The sequence below is a fragment of the Theropithecus gelada genome, chromosome 1 (genome assembly GCF_003255815.1).
Source record: "Theropithecus gelada isolate Dixy chromosome 1, Tgel_1.0, whole genome shotgun sequence".
In the NCBI taxonomy this organism is placed as follows: Eukaryota; Metazoa; Chordata; class Mammalia; order Primates; family Cercopithecidae; genus Theropithecus; species Theropithecus gelada.
This window is the reverse complement of record NC_037668.1, coordinates 173,853,068-173,875,064: the sequence shown is the minus strand read 5'-3', so window position 1 is coordinate 173,875,064 and position 21,997 is coordinate 173,853,068. Positions and strand designations below refer to the sequence as shown.

General features: G+C 35.4%; 1 protein-coding gene across 1 annotated transcript in view; it reads left to right on the top strand.

The window, feature by feature from the left end:
- Positions 1 to 9,969: 9,969 nt before the first annotated feature.
- Positions 9,970 to 21,997, top strand: part of RGS18 (regulator of G protein signaling 18) — a 48,001-nt gene continuing 35,973 nt past the window's right edge. Inside the window, exon 1 of the mRNA XM_025401224.1 lies at positions 9,970 to 9,985. The gene's annotated coding sequence lies outside the window, so the exon portion shown is untranslated. The remainder of the gene's footprint in view (positions 9,986 to 21,997) is intronic.

Genomic DNA, 21,997 nt, shown 5'->3' with positions numbered 1-21,997 from the left:
ATATGCTAGCTTAGCAAAATCATATTGGTAATTTTGTTGGTACAAATGAAATAGAACTGAATGGTGTGGGATTTGGGGAAACGAAAGAAAATTAAAATTATTGCCTTTAGGAAAATACACTTAATAACATAAGAAACTTTGTATAAGTTTATCTCTCCAAAAAAAATTGTTTTTGAAAGATTTGAATTCAAGCAATTAGTGGAGAGACCAGTGTGGGAATCCTTACTGCTTTACTTATCTGCAGACTTGGAGCAGGTTACATACCTCTCCCCGCATCACATTCTTCATTTGCAAGCTGGGGCTGGTTGTAGCACTTTTCTTTCAATCTTGCTTGAGGATCGCGTAAAAATATATGTAAAATGGGTGCCATGTGTATATGCACAACAGATGCCATCTCTCACCTTGATCTTGTATTTATTTTTATTTAATAAAATAATACATACATATTGTCACATGTATAAATATTTGCCTATCCTTTATGTCTGTCTACTAAATTGGCATAAAAGTGAACCCAGGGTACCACTCTTCCTCCTCTGTGCTCCCCTCAAGGAACTCTTAATCTCTGAACTCCTCCAATCTCCCCCAGGATCTGACTTTTTCTCAGGCTTTGGCCTAGGTCAGTTAAGGTGGGAAGAGAAATATATATATATATCTTCCCAGTCCAAACTTAAAATCCAATTACTGCAAGGCAAACATATCTCATTATAACTAAGATTGTCTACCACTTAGCATTAACTTTGGTATGTTAATATGCTAAAAAGAGTCCCTGTTTTCCTTTATTAACTATCCCAGACATTCCCTTCTGTACTTCCATTTTGATAGGCCACGGCTTGCAGGTAATGTGACAGTGCCCAGCTCTGAGAAAAGAATAATCTTAGTGTCAGGAATCCTGGAAAAAAAAAAAACATATTGATAAAAGTGCATTTATAAATACAGAGTTTATGTCATACAACAAGTTAGTTGGTGAGATGCATTTTGAACATTTAATGAAGAAATTGACTTTTCTGAGGGACATGGATGGTTTTACTGTAGAAAGGTAAGTAAATCAAAGCAAACTGTATAAACATTGGTCTGAGTGAAAGTAGACACATGTTTCATACGAGTCAATCTTTATGGGGTCCCAAACTCTCCTAAAAGTACAAATTACCTGCATTAGAATATTAGACCAAAAGCAGTAGAGTCTCATAGAAATGACTGAGGTGGTCTGAATGAATCAGAGAAAATGACAGTGGTAAAGAATCATTGGTTGAGCAGTAGTTTTTCTTTCTGAATCTAAGCATGTAAACACTAAGAGAAGTATTACAGAACAATTGTGTTCCATATGAAGTTTTCATTTATCCAACAATGACAAAAAAGGATAAGCAATGATATTGTGCTAAAAATTACTTGAACAATTTAAGACGGGTCTGTATGCTTTGTCATCAGAACAGCTCAGTTGAGATCATAAATTATATGGCTGAGAAGTGCTATAGCTTAGCGAGATTGATTTGTAATGTCATGCAGCCCACTGCCATTGCACTGTGCATTTGTGTTTACTTAATGTTTATATAACAGAGGCCGAGAGAACCTATACTTGAACTTTGCTTATGTATTAATTTTCCTGAAGTGTCTGAAAGAGTAATTTTTATAAAGAAGCATATGTTTTGTTTTGATAGACACTACATTGAAGACCATGAGAAGCTACCTGTCTCCCATTTTGATAGCTCTCCATTTTACATCTTAGCAACATGCAGTGCCACTAATAAGTTGGAGACAGAGAGGGCTACATCCTCCTCCACAATATGGAAATTTAGGAAGTGTATTTCTTTACCGGTCAAAGTCTAGTATTTAGATGGCTCTCAACAATTGGTCAATGAAAATAATATCTACTTAGAATTTTTAAAATACCATAAAAAATACTCCCAAAGTAAATTATCTTCCAAAATAATAATAGTGTATATCTCTCTATACATTCACATATAACACACACATTGATGCACACTCCAAGACGCATATGTACGTGATACACTCATGAACATTTAAGCAAAATAACATTTTTTGCTAACAACTCAATAGCAAATATTTTAAATTTTAAATATAATGTACACAAATCTATAACTGGTCTGATATAACTGAATATATTTTAATGAATATGTTCTGCCTTATTCTGATTGATTTATATATGAATTCCCCAATTTAAATTATCCTCACCTTAAGAAATAGTTTATTGCAGTTAATGTGCATATTAAACAATGTCAATGGGGAAGGCACAGAGAGATCTCTTCCTCTGGCAAAGCATTTGCATTTAAGATTGAAAAGCAGTATACAGAAGTTTTATAAAATAGAAAACAAGCAGGGTTATTAAAAGGATTGTCTACAGAAGTTCAAAATACTGACTTCAAGTAACTTGGTCACATTGGTTACAAATCACTACTCCTTTGTTTAAAAATCATTTTTAAAGCAATTACTCCTTCATTTAACCTACAAAATTGTTGGCATAAAATCAATATTAAATCCTATAACTGATGCTAGATTGTCTAGAAATAAGTAATTTATGTTTTGTCTCTCAGTCATTTCTCTGGCGTGTCTCCACTGACTGAAGACTAATTGGAATACACCTAGAATTCATATTATAAAGCTATCTTATCCTATTGCTTGTATGCAAAATAGCATATGGTTATAGTAAAAATTAAAAAGGTAAATTGCTTGCATTCATCAGGTATTATGCATAAAACGTGGCTCTAAATGCACTCGTTCATTAATATAGGCAGTGCATCTTTGCATTTTTATTCAGTATATGACATCATGATTGAGACTGATGAAATCCTATAATATGTAAATGTTACTCCATGCTTTTAAAAACACTATGGTTTACTTAGTCTTTAAACTCATTTAAAATATGTTAAAAAGTAAGTTCAGTTCTATAGAAATTATAATACAGAATTCAAATATTTTTTCTTTTGCTAAATCTAGATATTCATGTGTGGGCCAAGACCCATTTTTATATCATATCCAACCTAATAACTAAATTTATGTGATTTTCTAGTTAAGGATGATGTTTACAACCTAAGAAGACGATCCAAAATGCAAATTAAAACATTTCACATTCTGTTGAAATCATTTTAAAAGCCTTTCTTCAGGATACAAGATAAATTGCAAGTATTGCATGATCTGTGAAATGCTCAATGATCTCTTCTCTCCTTACTTATCCACCTGTATCTCAGTTCTCCAGTCAGCCCCTGCCTCCTTCCTTATTCCAGGGTCCACAGAACCAACGTATTTAGAAGACTGACAGTTCACTGAAATGTGTGCCCACAGTTAGTCCTTACAACCCTAACTCATAAGTCTACCTCTGAATTCATCTTCAACTGTAGAAAACAGCTGTGGCCATGCTGATAACATTCCACTCTAAACGCTGCATCTCTCTCCTTGTCTGCACGAGAGCAAATTCCGGTCCCATGAAAGTTTGCTGGCTAAGACCAGGTGCAACTGGAGTTCAGAGGAGTAACTGCTTCAAGGCACAACATCCAACCAATGCTGTGTGTGTCAGGGGAATGAGGTGGGAGAGTGAAAGTTGTTCAATAGCCTAGCCTCTCCATCTTTCTGGGGAACAATTTGGAAGTATGTCCTACATGGTTCCTCATAAGGCCCCAACAGACCTACGCCCCGATGCCCAAAATAGACACCCATTTATTAACACATATCTTGTTTCCTTTTCTTCCTTACTGTTTCTTGTCCAGTGTTTTTTTACTTTTGTTTTCTGGACCAACTCTCACATAAAGTACCTGTCCCTAACTCTTTGTTCCTGGGTTTACTTAACTTTAAATGAGCAGTAGACACCCTGTTGGGTTGGAGCATCTATGTCCAATATAAAAACATTTGAGTTATCTCAGAGGAGGAGGCAGGGTGGGGGATTGGAGGGTGCTGTCATATCCAGGTATAGGCTCTTATGATTAATCTCTCTGGTGTGGAATTGCTTGAAGTTCCTTGCATACGTCAGATTATTACATGCCTCTGTGTCTTCTATCATGCTGTTTTCTAATTGAGATGCTTGCTCTTCCTCTGCTTCTTCACTGAGATAACTTCTTATCTTCGAAAAAGCAGCTCAGATATTATCTTCCAGAAAGCTTTCTCTTATACCCAAAACAGAGTCAAGCTTCTTCCATAGCAACCAGCATGAATTTCATGTTAGAACCCTTAACACATTATATTGAGATGATCTATTAAGACGCATTCTCTTAGATTGCATTGTAAGCTCTGAGAAAAGGGGCCAGAACGCTTTGGCTTTGGGACTCCGGGGTAGCACACTACCTAATGTCCTAGACACTGAAAATAATAAATGGGTTAATACTTTTTTTCAAAAAGCAGTTATAAGATGTCAGGCAGTGTTTTAAGTGCTATACCTATATTAACTCATTCCATCATCATGAAAACTTTTTGAGGTAAATACTATTAGTATCTCGTGTAAAAAAAAAAAAAAAGAAAGAAACTGAAGCATAGTGAAGCTAACTGACCTGCAGTTCACTCAATTAGCAATTGAGCAGCCAAAGACAGGCTGAGGCTCAAATCTATGCTCTTTAAAGCTACCTGTCATTGCTTCTCTCGAGTTAATATTAAACAATAACATCTAACCAGTAGAACACACAATTTTTTAACATTTTGGTATTTAATCTGGGCTAAACTCTGTTCTGTGTCTCTACATAGTTTTCAAAGGAAGAAACTAAAATTCACTCTCAAATCACGTGATATTTATAAAAGCACTAGTAATAAAATACTTTCATCACAGCATTCCTAGAAAATTCATATGATTTTTAAGTAACTAGTGTAGATTGCCTGGTGTACCAGAAATTTACTTAGAAAGTTTACTTGACGGTCTGAAAAACAAGATGCTCTGTTTACCTGTTACTGGTTTTTAGTGATTAATACTCTCTTGAGAAAAAATTCAATGATTGTTTATGAAAATATTTATGATCAATAATCAACTTTCAGTACATTGTTTAGCTTTGTAAATAAACCCAAAATGTGAGGCTGCTAGTACACATGCTGTTAATGGCAGTATACTCGGTGAATTTCAGAGAACAAGCCTCCAGTGGCACTGCAAGCCATGTTTCACACTGCGTGCATCCTGTTTCCTGTCGACAGTGCCTATAATAGGCACATAAACTAAAATTTACGCACTATTTAATCTGTAAATGTTCTGTGCCTTTAGCCCCTAGCAATGGAAATATGCCAGTAGCTTTCTCTTATATAATTCACTTTCTCCATCAGATTTCAGGAAATTTTAACTATTATAAAGTTATAAATTGTTAACATGATATCTGCATTTGTAGGCCCACAATAATCTTAAATTTCAAATATTTTGAAATTATATTTCAAAATAAAGTAATACCACTGTCACCTGACCAAAAAAGCCTACAGTCTACTTCCAAGATATATTTAAGTAAAATTAACTTTAAATGCACCATCTAAGTAAACTAGGAAAACTGTTTAAATATTTAGGAACTGCAGGCCAAACCTTAATGGAAAGAAAATACTTCTACAGGCATTATTTTTTAAAAAATGAATGGGATAAGTTGAAGTGATTTATTTTGCTAGCCAAACCATATAATTTAACATTGACCTTTACTTTTTACTAACCTAAATTTTTAACAATCTCTTTTATGTAATTATTTTAGTTACATTATTTACTCTCTACATTATTCTAAGTAAATCTCAATAAGCAAACAAGAAATATCTGTATTATGATGATTATTTAAAATTTTAACTCTGTATTTTTTCTAATAAATATTCTAGTAAATAGCAATTTTACCAGAAAATGAAAAGCAGAAAAAAAGAAAAATTAAATGAGAAGCCTATGAAAATGCACTATTTGTCCATTGATAATTATGAATTTATGAATCTCATCAAACAGATTATTTTTAAAAGTTATTTTCTAATTATGTTCCCATAAATCAAAGCAATCTCTCCAGGATAGAGAACTCAATGAAACAATATATTTCAGGTTTCAGGTGGAGAGTTTAATATTATTATAAATGCCTACAAAATACTCCTCACTTGCATGGAAGTTGGGTTTATCAAAAGTAAGGATCCTGTTTCTTGAAGGCTTCAGTCAGGTGTAAAATTTGGATGTGCATTTGACTCAACCATTTTTAAGGATTTGTTCTGAGAACTGGGCTAAACTATTAAGTATAATTTAATGAGAGTATCTTATTTAATTTTGTATATTAGTTTAAAATTACATCTTTTTTATGCAAGACAACTACTAGAGATAAGAATGAAAAATCGATTTACTTGCATACTTCTTTAGAATTTTCAACACTTTTTCCATGTAGGTTTAGGACCTTGCTTCTTCTATTTACGTGTCAAAAATAAGACAATGGCATTTTTGAACAAAAATATAATCATTGATGAGGATTGGAGAGATAGAGTTGAGCGGTTTTGGCTTTTAGGAAGTAGTTTATAATCTGGTATACCACGGATTTCTGAAGTGCAGAGTGATTACAAAGTGAAGGTGAATATTTTTGCGTATAAGTCATGGATGTAAAATAAATATGTAGTATTACATCATGCACTTATATATTCCATTATCTGAAACACATATATGCCATGATGAATAATGTACATACTTATTTAAAAGCATATTAAAATCACTGTAGTTTTTGTCATGGTGTATTTCTCAATCAACAGATGCTGAAAGTACCACAACAAGCATGGTGTATAATTATATTGATACTATAAAAACACATTTGTGTTTGAAATAGTTGGGAAAAACTGCTCTGAAAGGCTGTTGCTATCAGGCAAATTAGTCATATTTTCCTTTTCAGAGAATGTATCACTCATCTGTGACTCAGAGAATAACTTTAATATATCACTATATTAAAAGAACCACTTTGTACCAGGAGTAAAGAGGTAAAGAACGTAAATGACTTGTGAAGACAAAAAAAAAAAAAAAAAAAATTCTTATTCTTTCCAAAGTTACATTTTTATTAGAGATCTGAATTCTAAAATGTAAGCATTAGTCAGAGAGACCGTAGCAGAAATCTGTCTGAACAACAAAATGCATGTAGACTCCAAATCACTTCTACCTTGGATGTGGCACATTGTCATTCAACCAAAATCTCAACTATCAACATGATTTAATGTTACCCCCACCTTGTTCTCTGGATTTTTTTTTTTTTTTTTTTTGCTATAAAAGGATATAAGAGGAAGAATCACCTTCCAAATACATCCAGGCCTCAATCTTCAAAATTTATGTGTATGTTAAGTTACAAGGCAAAGGGGAATTAAGGTAATGGATGAAATTAAGTTTGCTAGTTAGTTGACCTTAAAAGAGAGATTATCATGGTTTATTCATGTGCAATCAATGTAGTCACAGGCATCTCTAAACATGGAAGATAGAGGCAGAAAAGTCAGTATTAAAAGGATGCCATGGGAGAAAAACTGAAACTCCCATTGTAGGCTTTGGGAGGGAGCCATAAGCCAAGGGATGCAGGCAGCCTCTAGAAGATGGAAAAGGCAAGAAAATGCATTCTTGGCCAGGCACTGTGGCTCAACTGTAATCCCAGTATTTTGGGAGGCTGAGGCAGAAGACTGGCTTGAGCCCAGGAGTTTGAGACCAGCCATCTCTACAAAAATAAAAAGTAAAAAATCAGCAGAGCATGGTGACTTATATCTGTGGTCCCAGCTACTCAGGAGGCTGAGGCAGGTGGATCGCTTGAGCCTGGGAGGTTGAAGTTAGAGTGAGCCATGACTGCACTCCAGCCTGGGTTACAGAGTGATACCTGGTCTTAATAATAATAATAATAATAATAATAATAATAACAATAATAATAAAATAATAAAGAAAAATAGATTCTTCCCTAGGAGATTACAGTGGCTCACACCTGTAATCACTCTAGGAGGCTGAGGTGGCTGGATCACTTGAGGTCAGGAGTTCGAGACCAGCCTGACCAACATGGTGAAACCCTGTCTCCACTAAAAATGAAAAAAATTAGCCAGGCGTGGTGGTGCAAGCTTGTAGTACCAGTCACTCGGGAGGCTGAGGCAAATCAATAAATGTAATTCATCATATAAACAGAACCAAAGACAAAAACTACATGATTATCTAAACAGATGCAGAAAAGGCTTCCACAAAATTCAACAGCCCTTCATGCTAAAAACTCTCAATAAACTACGTATTGATTGGACATATCTCAAAATAATTAGAGCTATTTATGACAAACCCACAGCCAATATCTTACTGAATGGGAAAAAACTGGAAGCATTCCTTTTGAAAACTGGCACAAGACAGGGATGCCCTCTCTCACCACTCCTATTCAACACAGTGTTGGAAGTTCTGGCCAGGGCAATCAGGTAGGAGAAAGAAATAAAGGGTATTCAATTAGGAAAAGAGGAAGTCAAATTGTCCCTGTTTGCAGATGGCATGGTTGTATATTGAGAAAACCCCATTGTCTCAGCCTAAAGTCTCCTTAAGCTGATAAGCCACTTCAGCAAAGTCTCAGGATACAAAAATCAATGTGCAAACATCACAAGCGTTCCTCTACACCAATAACAGACAAACACAGAGCGAAATCATGAGTGAACTCTCATTTACAATTGCTTCAAAGAGAATAAAATACCTAGGAATCCAACTTACAAGGGATGTAAAGGACCTCTTCAAGGAGAACTACAAACCACTGCTCAATGAAATAAAAGAGGACACAAACAAATGGAAGAATATTCCATGCTCATGGATAGGAAGAATCAGTATTGTGAAAATGGTCATACTGCCCAAAGTAATTTATAGATTCAATGTCATCCCCATTAAGCTACCAATGACTTTCTTCACAGAATTGGAAAAAACTACTTTAAAGTTCACATGGAACCAAAAGAGAGCCTGCATTGCCAAGACAATCCTAAGCTAAAAGAAGTAAGCTGGAGGCATCACGTTACCTGACTTCAAACTATACTATAAGGCTACAGTAACCAAAACAGCATGGTACTGGTACCAAAACAGAGATATAGACCAATGGAACAGAACGTAGCCATCAGAAATAATACCACACATCTATAACCATCAGATCTTTGACAAACCTGACAAAAACAAGAAATGGGGAAAGGATTCGCTATTTAATAAATGGTGCTGGGAAAACTGGCTAGCCATATGTAGAAAGCTGAAACTGAATCCCTTCCTTATATCTTATACAAAAATTAATTCAAGATGGATTAGAGACTTAAATGTTAGACATAAAACCATAAAAATCCTAGAAGGAAACCTAGGCAATATCATTCAGGACAGAGCCATGGGCAAGGACTTCATGACTAAAACACCAAAAGCAATGGCAACAAAAGCCAAAATTGACAAATGGGATCTAATTAAAGAGCTTCTGCACAGCAAAAGAAGCAACCATCAGAGTGAACAGGCAACCTACAGAATGGGAGAAAATTTTTACAATCTACCTATCTGACAAAGGGCTAATACCCAGACTCAACAAAGAACTTAAACAAATTAAAAAAAAAAAAAAATTGAACAACCCCATCAAAAAGTGGGCAAAGTATATGAACAGACACTTCCCAAAAGAAGACATTTATGTAGCCAACAGACACATGAAAAAATGCTCATCATCACTGGACATCAGAGAAATGCAAATGAAAACCACAATGCGATACCATCTCACACCAGTTAGAATGGCAATCATTAAAAAGTCAAGAAACAGAGCCTGCTATTGGTCTATTCAGGGATTCAACTTCTTCCTGGTTTAGTCTTGGAAGAGTGTAAGTGTCCAGGAAATTATCCATTTCTTCTAGATTTTCCAGTTTATTTGCGTAGAGGTGTTTATAGTATTCTCTGATGGTAGTTTGTATTTCTGTGGGGTCGGTGGTGATATCCCCTTTTTCATTTTTAATTGCGTCGATTTGATTCTTCTCTCTTTTCTTCTTTATTAGTCTTGCTAGTGGTCTGTCAATTTTGTTGATCTTTTCAAAAAACCAACTCCTGGATTCATTGATTTTTTGGAGGGTTTTTTGTGTCTCTATCTCCTTCAGTTCTGCTCTGATCTTAGTTATTTCTAGCCTTCTGCTAGCTTTCGAATGTGTTTGCTCTTGCTTCTCTAGTTCTTTTAATTGCGATGTTAGAGTGTCAATTTTAGATCTTTCCTGCTTTCTCTTGTGGGCATTTAGTGCTATAAATTTCCCTCTACACACTGCTTTAAATGTGTCCCAGAGATTCTGGTATGTTGTATCTTTGTTCTCATTGGTTTCAAAGAACATCTTTATTTCTGCCTTCATTTCGTTATGTACCCAGTAGTCATTCAGGAGCAGGTTGTTCAGTTTCCATGTAGTTGAGCGGTTTTGATTGAGTTTCTTAGTCCTGAGTTCTAGTTTGATTGCACTGTGGTCTGAGAGACAGTTTGTTATAATTTCTGTTCTTGTACATTTGCTGAGGAGTGGGACCCAGCCATCCCATTACTGGGTATATACCCAAAGGATTATAAATTATGCTGCTATAAAGACACATGCACACGTATGTTTATTGCAGCACTATTCACAATAGCAAAGACTTGGAATCAACCCAAATGTCCATCAGTGACAGATTGGATTAAGAAAATGTGGCATATATACACCATGGAATACTATGCAGTCATAAAAAAGGATGAGTTTGTGTCCTTTGTAGGGACATGGATGCAGCTGGAATCCATCATTCTTAGCAAACTATCACAAGAACAGAAAACCAAACACCGCATGTTCTCACTCATAGGTGGGAACTGAACAATGAGATCACTTGGACTCGGGAAGGGGAACATCACACACCGGGGCCTATCATGGGGAGGGGGGCGGGGGGAGGGATTGCATTGGGAGTTATACCTGATGTAAATGACGAGTTGATGGGTGCAGCACACCAACAAGGCACAAGTATACATATGTAACAAACCTGCACGTTATGCACATGTACCCTACAACTTACAGTATAATAATAATAAATAAATTTAAAAAAAAAATAAAATAAAAAAAATAAAAAAATAAAAAGTCAAGAAACAAGAGGTGCTGGAGAGGATGTGGAGAAATAGGAACACTTTTACACTGTTGATGGGACTGTAAACTAGTTCAACCATTGTGGTAGACAGTGTGGCGATTCCTCAAGGATCTAGAACTAGAAATACCATTTGACCCAGTCATCCCATTACTGGGTATATACCCAAATGATTACAAATCATGCTTCTATAAAGACACATGTACACGTATGTTTATTGTGGCACTATTCACAATAGCAAAGACTTGGAACTGACCCAAATGTCCATCAATGATAGACTGGATTAAGAAAATGTGGCACATATACACCATGGAATACTATGGAGCCATAAAAAAGGATGAGTTTGCATCCTTTGTAGGGACATGGATGAAGCTGGAAACCATCATTCTGAGCAAACTATCACAAGGACAGAATACCAAATACCACATTTTCTCAGTCATAGTTTGGAATTCAACCATGAGTACACTTGGACACAGGGTGGGGAACATCACACACCGGGGCCTATTGTGAGGTGAGGGCAAACGGGAGGGACAGCATTAGGAGATATACCTAATGTAAATGACAAGTTAATGGGTGCAGCACACCAACATGGCACATGCATACATATGTAACAAACCTGCACGTTGTGCACATGTACCCAGAACTTAAAGTATAGTAATAATAATAAAGAAAATGTGATACATATACACCATAGAATACTGTGCAGCCATAAAAAAGAACAAGATCATGTTCTTTGCAAGGATGTGGACGGAGCTGGAGGCATTATCCTTAGCAAACTAACTCAGGAACAGAAAACTAAATACTACACATTCTCACTTATAAGTGAGAGTTATGCGATGTGAACACATGGACGCATAGAGGTAACAACACATACTGGGACCTATCAGAGGGTGGAGGATGTGAGGAGGGAGTAGGTTAGGAAAAATGATGGATACTAGGTTTAATACCTGGGTAATGTAATAATGCATACGATAAACCCCCATGACACACAGTTACCTATGTAACAATCCCGCACATGTACGCCAGAAGTTAAAATAAATGTATAAACAAAAAATTTAAAAATGTGCTGGATGTGGTAGTTCTCGCCTGTAGTCCTAGCTACTTGAGAGGCTGAGATGTGAGGATCTCTTGAGCCAGAGAGGAGGAAGTTACAGTGAGTGAGATCACGCCACTGCACTACAGCCTGGGTGACAAAGCGAGACTCTATCTCAAAAAAAAAAAAAAAAAAAAAAAAAAAAAAAAAAAAAAAAAAAAAAAATTCAACACATGAATTTTGGAGGACATTCAGACCATAGCAGCCTCAAAAATTATTTTATCCAGATTATGAAAATGCGTGATGAACTATGCTTGAAGAAAATCTAAATCTAACTTTCCAGTGAGCTGAGCTCTAATGTCACTTGAAATGCTATTTCTCTCCAGTTTTTGGACTAAATGAAAAGAAAAATATCAAATTTTAGTATTTAAATCATTTTTATGAACTTCATGTGAAACATTTAAATACAAAATTATGAAACAGGTTTCAAATACAAAACAATGCAATGTATTTGTTATATATATACATATGTATATATATGTTATATATGTTATATATACATATAATGTATATATGCATATATGTGTGTGAATATGTATATATAAATGTGTATATATGTATATATATAAAACAATATATATGAAAATTTTAGTGTTATTTATGTCCCAAGGATAAAACTCAGTCATGTGGAATTTAAGGCTCTCCTGTGTTCCTTAGTAATCCACTTGTAAGCAATATTTTAAACAAAAGCATTTCTGAAGAAAATCTCTCTCTCTCTGGTTCTCTCTATCTCACACACACACACACACACACACATACACACACACATTTTGATTATTGATAGTTACCTTCCTTAATTTTGGCATCAGCACTGTAACTTAAATTACCTCCTTTTAGCTATGTATATTCTAGTATTTCTTAAAGCAAATAAACAAACAAAACCTTTTTGACTATCATTTAAGGAAAATAGGCATGAAAGTTGCCAGGTTCCACGAACAGAATAAAACCTATGACCAAAGAAGGTTTCAACTAAAACTTTTCTCAAAAGTCATTTCTTGCAGACACTTCCTAAGAATAATCAGTAACTCATCACTGAAGGAAACTTGGAGTCATAGGTAATTACTGATAAATGTCAGAAAGTTCAATCAAGACCAGAAGGGAAATGTACAAACCTCAACAAAACAGCAACCATCTTTATCTTTAAAAAAGAGTGGTGTGAATGAACATGTGCCTGTGGAGATGGGAGGGAATTTCATTATCAAACACTCCAGGACTCTGTGTGAAATGTTTGTAAAATTAAAAATAACAAAATTATGAAAAACTTTCCAACAGAGATGCCAGCTACAATGCACACTTAGTCATTACTGGCCTCCTCTGATTTACCCGCTCATCTATAGTAAATGTAAACCATATGTACAGGAAGAAATATCAACATTTGCAAATGGATATTTTGGATGCAATAATAAATATGCTAGAATCAGGATTTTAAGTCTCTGGGTTTTCTATAATTCCTGTATAAATTCTCAAAATATGAAATCATGAGTGTTTTATTTACCCATATTCCCACTTTTAAAAGCTACGCTGACAGCCTATTCTTTCTTAGAACAGAAGATGACAAGATGATACAACATGGTCTCTGCCCACGAAGAGCTTTTATTCTATAGAGTAGAAAGTCATATCCGGCATCTCACATGATGAGACAACATGAGAGAGTTTTAAAATCAAGTTCTTCTACTGTCCTTGTTTTTGTCTCCTCACTTGACTTTGGGCTTCCCTAAGTACTCTTGTTCGAAAGTCTGGATCCTGCAGCTCTTTCAGGAAGAATTCATTTTTATGATTATTTTATACCCTGTTGATGAGGTAGTTAGGTGGTCTTGGGGCTGTGACCTTCACAAACATTACACGTGTTTCTCAGACTGGGAACTGTGGCTCATGCCCATAATCCCAGCACTTTGGGAGGCTGAAGCAGGAGGATTGCTGGAGCCCAGAAGTTTCAGATCAGATGGGGCAACATGGTGAGACTTACCCTCTCTAAAAAAAAGAAAAAAAAAATCAAAAAATTATCCAGGAGTGGTGGTGTGCATCCATGGTCCCAGCTACATGGGAGAATGAAGAGAGTGCATAGCTTGAGCCCAAGAGATCTAAGCTGCAGTGAGCCATGATCGTGCCACTGCACTCCAGCCTGGGTGACAGAGTGAGACCCTATCTCAAAAAATAAAATAAAATAAAAACAAGTGATTCTTCAGTGGTAGAGGTGTTGTGTGTTCATTTGTTTTTGTTTTGTTTTGTTTTTATCTTCAGCCCCCTACTCCTTTCTCTGGCTACACCATTCTGAGTCTATTTCTGTGAAACTTTGATTCCTGATGTTTCTGTTTTTCCACCACATAGGTGAGACAGGAAAGCAGAAGGAAGTTCTCTTCCTTCAGCTGAGATAGTTTCAGAATTGAACACTGGCAAAATCCTTTTCTCTGGAAAATAAGCATTCGTTATGGAGAAGGCTATGATCATGCCCATAGCGGTTAGTCTTCTTCCCTAGCCAGAGCCAAGAAGGGATATTTCTTGGACTTTCGTCATAAAAATCTGGTGGCATTTCTGGAATGAAAGGCCACAGAAATATGAGGGCTCCTAAGACTGTAGCCCCAAGGAGGCTCTCATCCTCACACTAGTCTTCACTTGACCTCAAGCAGTTCATTAAAATTACCACATAAGTATTCCTATCAGTTCATAGTTCCAGCAGCTTTTGTTCCAGGTAAGAAGATTTCAGTTTCTATCCCTCTCTAGATGCACTTGTCTCTGCAGATTTTCAGGTGGTGGTTTGCCCTGTGACCCCAGTTCTCTGATGAGTCCAAGACATCATGGTTCAGTTATTTTACTGTTGCTGTAAAAATGGAAATGATGACTTCTAAGTATTTTATTTGTTGGGGCTGAAACTGGAAGGCACGAGTCATTTTTTATGTACAAGATTTATACATGCATTACTACAGTAACACAATTTCCAACATTCCCATTTAGAGATGATTTTTAAGAAAAATATCTCAGATCCTTATTTTCCCCTTTGAAAGGATAACAAAATCACAAAAGTATGTAAAATACATCTGAGTCAAAACTTTAAAACACACCTGAAATACACACAGGACAATTTTAAATAGGACAATATTAAATAAAATTAGACACAATATAAATGAAATCAAAGTAAAGATACAATGTCTCTGCCACGCTCCTGCCACAGAATCCAGTACCAGACATTGACCTAAACAATAACATTAACAAAATAAACAAATATAGCCATGAAAATCCTGACACAAAAGGAAGAAGACTGAGTTTTTTAAGTGTGTAACATGTTATAGTCTCCACAACTTGAAACATACCATTCCTGCATTTTTATAGACCAATAAGATAAATACAAAGTTTAGAAATCGATTTAAATATGTAGAGAAATTTGATATCAAAGAAAAGAAAGTTGAATTCAAATCAGTGGGGAAAGATGGAATTTTGAAATTAATTATGGTGTGACACATGAATAATCATTAAAAAAAAGATTAATCTAGATTCTTACCCTGTATTTAGGAGATAATAAATTCCAAATGCTCCAAAGATTTAAATATTAAAAATGAAACTATACAGTCGCTAACAGGACCCTTGAGCATGTTTCATTCAGCTTCATAGAGGATAGAAATCTCCCTAAATATAACTCAAAATCCAAAAGTAATAAACTCAAACACTTGATAAATCTAACTATATTAAAGAGAGAATTTTATTAAAACATACACTAGAAAACCATAAGCAAAAGCCAAAAGACAAACCGTGAGACAAATAGAACACAGAACACATAAAAAGTGTTAGCATCTCCAGCATTTAAAGAGATTTTACAAATCAAAGGAGACAGATCAAAACCTCACGGACAAATGGGCAAAAGCTATACAAGAGTTCACAGAAAAAAAAATACAATGGACTTTAAATATATGAAACTATACTCACCCTTGGTTATAAGAAACAGTGAAATTAAATACACAGTTAGAGACATTATAGGACACGAATTCTTGGAAATACTGGTGAAATCTGAATGGAGCCTATCATTTAGTGAATAGTATTCTACCAACATGAATTTCCTTGTATTGATAATTGTGCCACGATTATTTGACATATAAACTTTACAGATAGCGAGGTGAAAGGTTTATATAAATTCACTTTATTATGTTTTCAACCTTTCTTCATATGTATAATCATTTCCAAATAAAAGGTTATTTTTTAAACAAAAATCAAGCGTAAAACACTAAAACAAAACAAAAGAAAATGATGAAGAATCACTTCATATTTATTACATGGTAAAAATCCAAAAGCTTGACAATGCAATTTGTTGGTGAAGCCCTGGGGTAACAAACACTCTCCTTCATTACTGGTGAGAACACAAAATAGGTTACCTTTAGAGAGACAGATTTTCAGCACAGTATTTATCACTTAGCATTAAATTCATCAAACCTGCGTCTATCCCCAAAATACACAGGCACAAAAATTAAATGACATAGCACAGGGTTATTGACTACAGCCTATTTATATTGGCAATGTTTCAAAGCAACCTATATAATCTTGGACTATAAAATACTCATATAATTTAGTAGAAAAATAAGGGAGATTTGTATTTTCTGATATGCAATGATCTCCTGCATATATCTGTTAAGTAAAAGTAGCAAGGTAAATAAAAATGTTTACAGAACAGTTTGTGTATGGAAAATTTTCAATGGTAAGGTGAGAAATACAGATAATATGTTGCATTTGTATTTTATGGTGGGAAACTTTAAATATTTGTGGTGTATTTATACTTATAAAAAGAAACACTAAAAAATACATATACTTATTATTCTTTGGTTTATTTTTATAAACCAGAGTTTTATATATATCTATATTTATACATAGATATAGAAGAAATATATACTTGCATCTGTATGAAGTGATACACGTATATCTGTATGAAGAAAAAAATATATAGTATGTATGTATGCATGTATGTATGAAGAGAATGGAAAGAGAAGGATGACATGGATAGAAGTAATATTATTACATATTTTGAAAAACACCAAGTCACATAATAATATAGGGAAAAAATAGAACCTCATATTTTGAATACATATCCTCGGTGGAATATATTGTAAGAACAAAAGGAAAAACAAAGAAAATTTAAATGTTATTCAGTAGCCTTATTTTGGTGGTAATATTGATACCGGTAATGCTAAATCATTTTATGTGTGTTGTACAACATAGAAAATAATAAGGGTTTTAGGAAATAATTTTCCAGGTAAAAAAAAGTCGTAAAATCAAAGTGTGAACTTTTTACTTCTTTTGAAAATACACTTTTTATTCTAGAAGCAATGACAACAACTCTACAGCAAAGAACACCCATAGTGCCCTCATTTTGGATTGTAAATATTATTCCCAAGTTAAATGGATTAGAGCTCCTTGGAAATATGACTGATTTTAGGACTGGGACAAGAAATATACAGATGAGCCTGAACATCTGGTTGTGCCAGAAATAAATGAAACAATAAAAAAGCTAATGGCTTAGTTCCTTAATGACCCAGGAGCCACCTTGAAGTTGCTCGCTTGGGCCAGGATAAGACGATTTGAGTATTAAGAAGAGAAATAACTGAAATTGATACCTAACACATTGACTGTATAATAACCTATGAAGTCATAATGATAGTCAAAAAGCAAGAGAGCAAATAAAAACAAATAGAGACAAAATACCCTGAGTACTAGAGAAACAACTCAATACCATGAAAATTAGTAATTACGGGAGACAAATTATTTGTCTAGCCCTTCAAATGAACTGTATGTCAGAATAAACAAAAAGTCCTGGTTAATGAGGAAGTTATTCTTTTTATTTTATTTTATTCTTTTGAGATGGGGTCTTACTATGTCTCACAGACTGACCTCAAACTCCTGATGTCAAGGAATCCTCCCAACTCAGCCTCCTGAGTAGCTGAGACTGTAGGTATAAGCCTCCACTCCCAGCTTGGAAAAGTTATTTTAAAAATCCATGTAAATCAAACAGAAGATACAGAATTAGAAAAGATGATTTTGTGATTGCTATCTAAATAATAGACTTGGGCAACGATCATCAATATATTTGGTAAAGGATAACAGTATTCATATACCACCAAAGCATTACCTGCTGACCAGTGGGGAAACAAGCACAATGTTACAATGAAGGAACTGTGCTATTGCCTGCTGAAATCAATTAACTATCTTAGGTTCTCCAGTCATTATATTCTTCTTGATGTGACACATTATGAGGTGAACATCACCATCTGTGAGACATTCTTACCTAAAAGGGGGTAAATAATGCAATTAAGCCTTTAGATCTAACTTTCATTTATATGAACACAGGTGATGGACACAAATCTGTATGTCACCCAGTTACTTCAACTGATTAATGACATGAAAAAAAAATGGGAGGAGGTGAGGGAACAAAGTATGTTCTATTTAGAAATGGTTTAAGAAGCATAACAATGGCAATGTGTGGACATATTTTAAGATTCTGTCAAACTATATGAAGACATTTTTGAGTAACCAAATAAATTTGAATATGGACTGGGTGTCAGAATATTAAAGTTTTTTGTATGATAATGGCATTGTAGTTATCTAAGAAAATATCTTTCACAAATATATATTAAAGTTGTTTTAGTTGGTTTTTTTTTTTTTAGACGGAGTCTTGCTCTGTCGCCAGGATGGAGTGCAGTGGTATGATCTTGGCTCACTGCAACCTCTGCCCCCCAGGTTCAAGCAATTCCTCTGCCTCAGCCTCCCAAGTAGCTGGGACTGCAGGCATGAGCCACCATGCCGGCTAATTTTTTTGTATTTTAGTAGAGACGGGGGTTTTACCATGGTGGCCAGGATGGTCTCAATCTCCTGACCTCGTGATCCACCCGCCTCAGCCTCCTAAAGTGCTGGGATTACAGGCGTGAGCCACCACAACCGGCCTAAAGTTTTAAAATATAAATATTAATGTCTAGATTTTTATTTGAAATATTTCATCAAAAAAGTATAAAAGGAATAATAAAACATTGCTAATTTTAAAGCCAGGAGTTAATTGTATGGAGACTCAATATGCTATTCTACCTACTTTCAAAATGCAGTGAAAATTGTATCATAGACTGGGCATTGTGGCTCACACCTATGATTCCAGCACGTTGGAGGCCAAGACAAGCGGATGACTTGAGCCCAGGAGTTTTAGACCAGCCTAGGCAATATGGCAAAACCCCTTCTCTACAAAAAAAAAAAAAAAAAATTATCTGAGCGTGGTAGCATGCACCTAAGGTCCCAGCTACTTGGGAGGCTGAGGTGTAAGAATCTTTTGAACCTGGGAGGAGGAGGTTACAATGAACAGAGATGGTGCCACTGGACTCCAGCCTGGGCAACAGAGTGAGACGCTACCTCAAAAAAAAAAAAAAAAAAAATTGTATTACTTTTTTTTCAAGTTATTTTTTTTAAAATAAGTGAAATACATCACAGTAAGTTAAAATTTTCTCTGTAGGACCTGTTGCTATCTAATAATTTTTGTTTTCCATGCTTTAATAGTTGCTGCAACAAAGAGTCAATCTGAATGAATTACCAAGGTCCAAAGCTGGAAGACGAAAATAAATAATGTGGTACTGGATTATAACTCAAAATATAAGTATACATGAGTCTCTACTGATAAAGTATTGAATAAATAGAGGAAAAAAGATAACTACCTTATGAAAATTAGAAATAATATGCGTAGATACGCTCCCTTTAAAGGTGAACCTTAATTCTGCCCTCTTCGCCTTTGAGTGTGGGTTGAACTTGGTGACTTGCTTCCCATGAATATAGTATGTAAAGGTCAGAGAGGTAACTTCCCAGGGGAGAAACCTATCAAACACAATTGCAGCCAGGTGATCCGGGTCAACTTCAGAGGAAAAGGAACCTCATAGAGGTCTAGTAAAGTCACAAGCAATGAGAGAGATGCTGAACATGGGAAACCACTAAAACATTTTCTCAGCCAAAAGTTTTAAGCCACTTGCAGATAAGCTTAGGAAAGGACTGGAGTTATGAAAATATTCTAGTTTCAACCATGCTAATAATATGCTGACAGTGAGCAAGTCATTTAATTTTTCACATTCTTAACTCTCTGAACTGTGGGATGACGTTCATTCACAGCTGCGATTCAAACTGCCTTTTTGAAAATTATGAATGTGAAAGAAATCTGACATAACTCCATCTTGCTTCTGACCTCCAAGCTGCCCTTGTTTATTCCTGGGCACAGGCCAAGCTTACTTTGGGAGGAATTTAGTTTATAGTTTAAAATCAAGATGATGACAGTCCCTTTCCAAAACTAACCCACTCCTTACTCAGGAACTGAAACTATCTTTGTAAAATTAACCCAATTTGCCACAAGGTTAAAATTATGGTTCTGGAATCATGAAGCCAGAGGTCACAAGATTTGTAATCTCCCCAATTGCTCCTATAGATAACATCACTATTATAAAACTTAAGATTTGTGTTTGAGGTATTTTTCAGACCCTGTATTCTGATGAACCAGGTGGCACCACTTGCAGTAGTAACTCATACTAAGAAACTTCCTTCGCTGGTCTTGTGACCCCACCCAGGAACTGACTCAGTGAAAAAAAAGACAGCTTTGACTCGCTAGGATTTCATCCCTGGTGCAACAAATGAGCATTCTCCATTACCTAGGCTCCTGCCTGCCAAACTATCCTTGAAAAACCCTAGCCTCTGAATTTTCCAGGAGGCTGAGTTGAGTAATAAACTCCCATTCTTCTTCTTGGCTAGCCCTGCAGTTGTTAAACTTTATTACTACTAGAATACCACTGTCCCATTGAATTAACTTTATCTGTGCATTGGGCAAGAAGAACCCATCAGGTAATTACATAATTCTATGAATTTACAAAGGTAAGTTTTTCAATCTTTTTGGATATATTCAATGAAGTATCAAATATGACAACTACATAAATAATTAAAATATGTTGTAATGTAAAAAGGATGTAAGAATAGTTTTGGGTATTACATATGCTTTAAATTTTCATTTTGGCAAGTCATTGCATGTGGTAGGAAATAAGTTATCATACAACTACAATGTATGTACATATAGTCAATTGCAATGACCACAAATAGTTATTCCTTTAATTCCTGAAATATTCACCACACCAATAGGCTATTACTTGCAAGTATCATTCAGACGAGTCACTCAGAGAAATATGTTGCACTGTACCATTAATGTACAATCACCAAGATCCAGACTGCACAGGAAACTACAGCCTTGTTCACCAACAGTTAATTTGTAAGAAAAAGAAAGAAACTGGGCCGATGCAGTGGCTCACGCTTGTAATCCCAGCACTTTGGGAGGCTGAGGTGGGTGGATCACCTGAGGTCAGGAGTTCGAGACCAGCCTGACCAACATGGTGAAAACCCATCTCCACTAAAAATAGAAAAGTTAGCTGGGCGTGGTGGCATGTGCCTATAATCCCAGATATTCAGGAGGCTGAGACAGGAGAATCCCTTGAACCCGGGAGGTGGAGGTTGCATCGTTGAGCCAAGATGGCACCATTGCACTCCAGCCTGGGCAATAAGAGTAAGACTGTCAACAACAACAACAACAACAACAAAAAAGAAAAATGAAAAAAAAAAAATTGATAGGGCACCATTAAAAGAGACTTAAAAGTCATATCGAGTTAAAAAAAGGAAAAGAGAAACATATCAAAGGATATATACCTGGGTTACAATCTGTAATAATGAAGTGATCATTATAAAATTCAAGATAATAGTTACCCATGGAGAGATGGAAGATTTGTCATTGTAGTGGGACACATGGCTTCTGGGTGGCTGGCAAAGTACTATTTTTTTTTAACCTGGGTAATAATTACAAGGGTGCTAGTCTTATAATAATTATTTATAGCAAACATTTGTGTGGTTTTCAACATTTTTTTGTGTTACAATGTGTACTA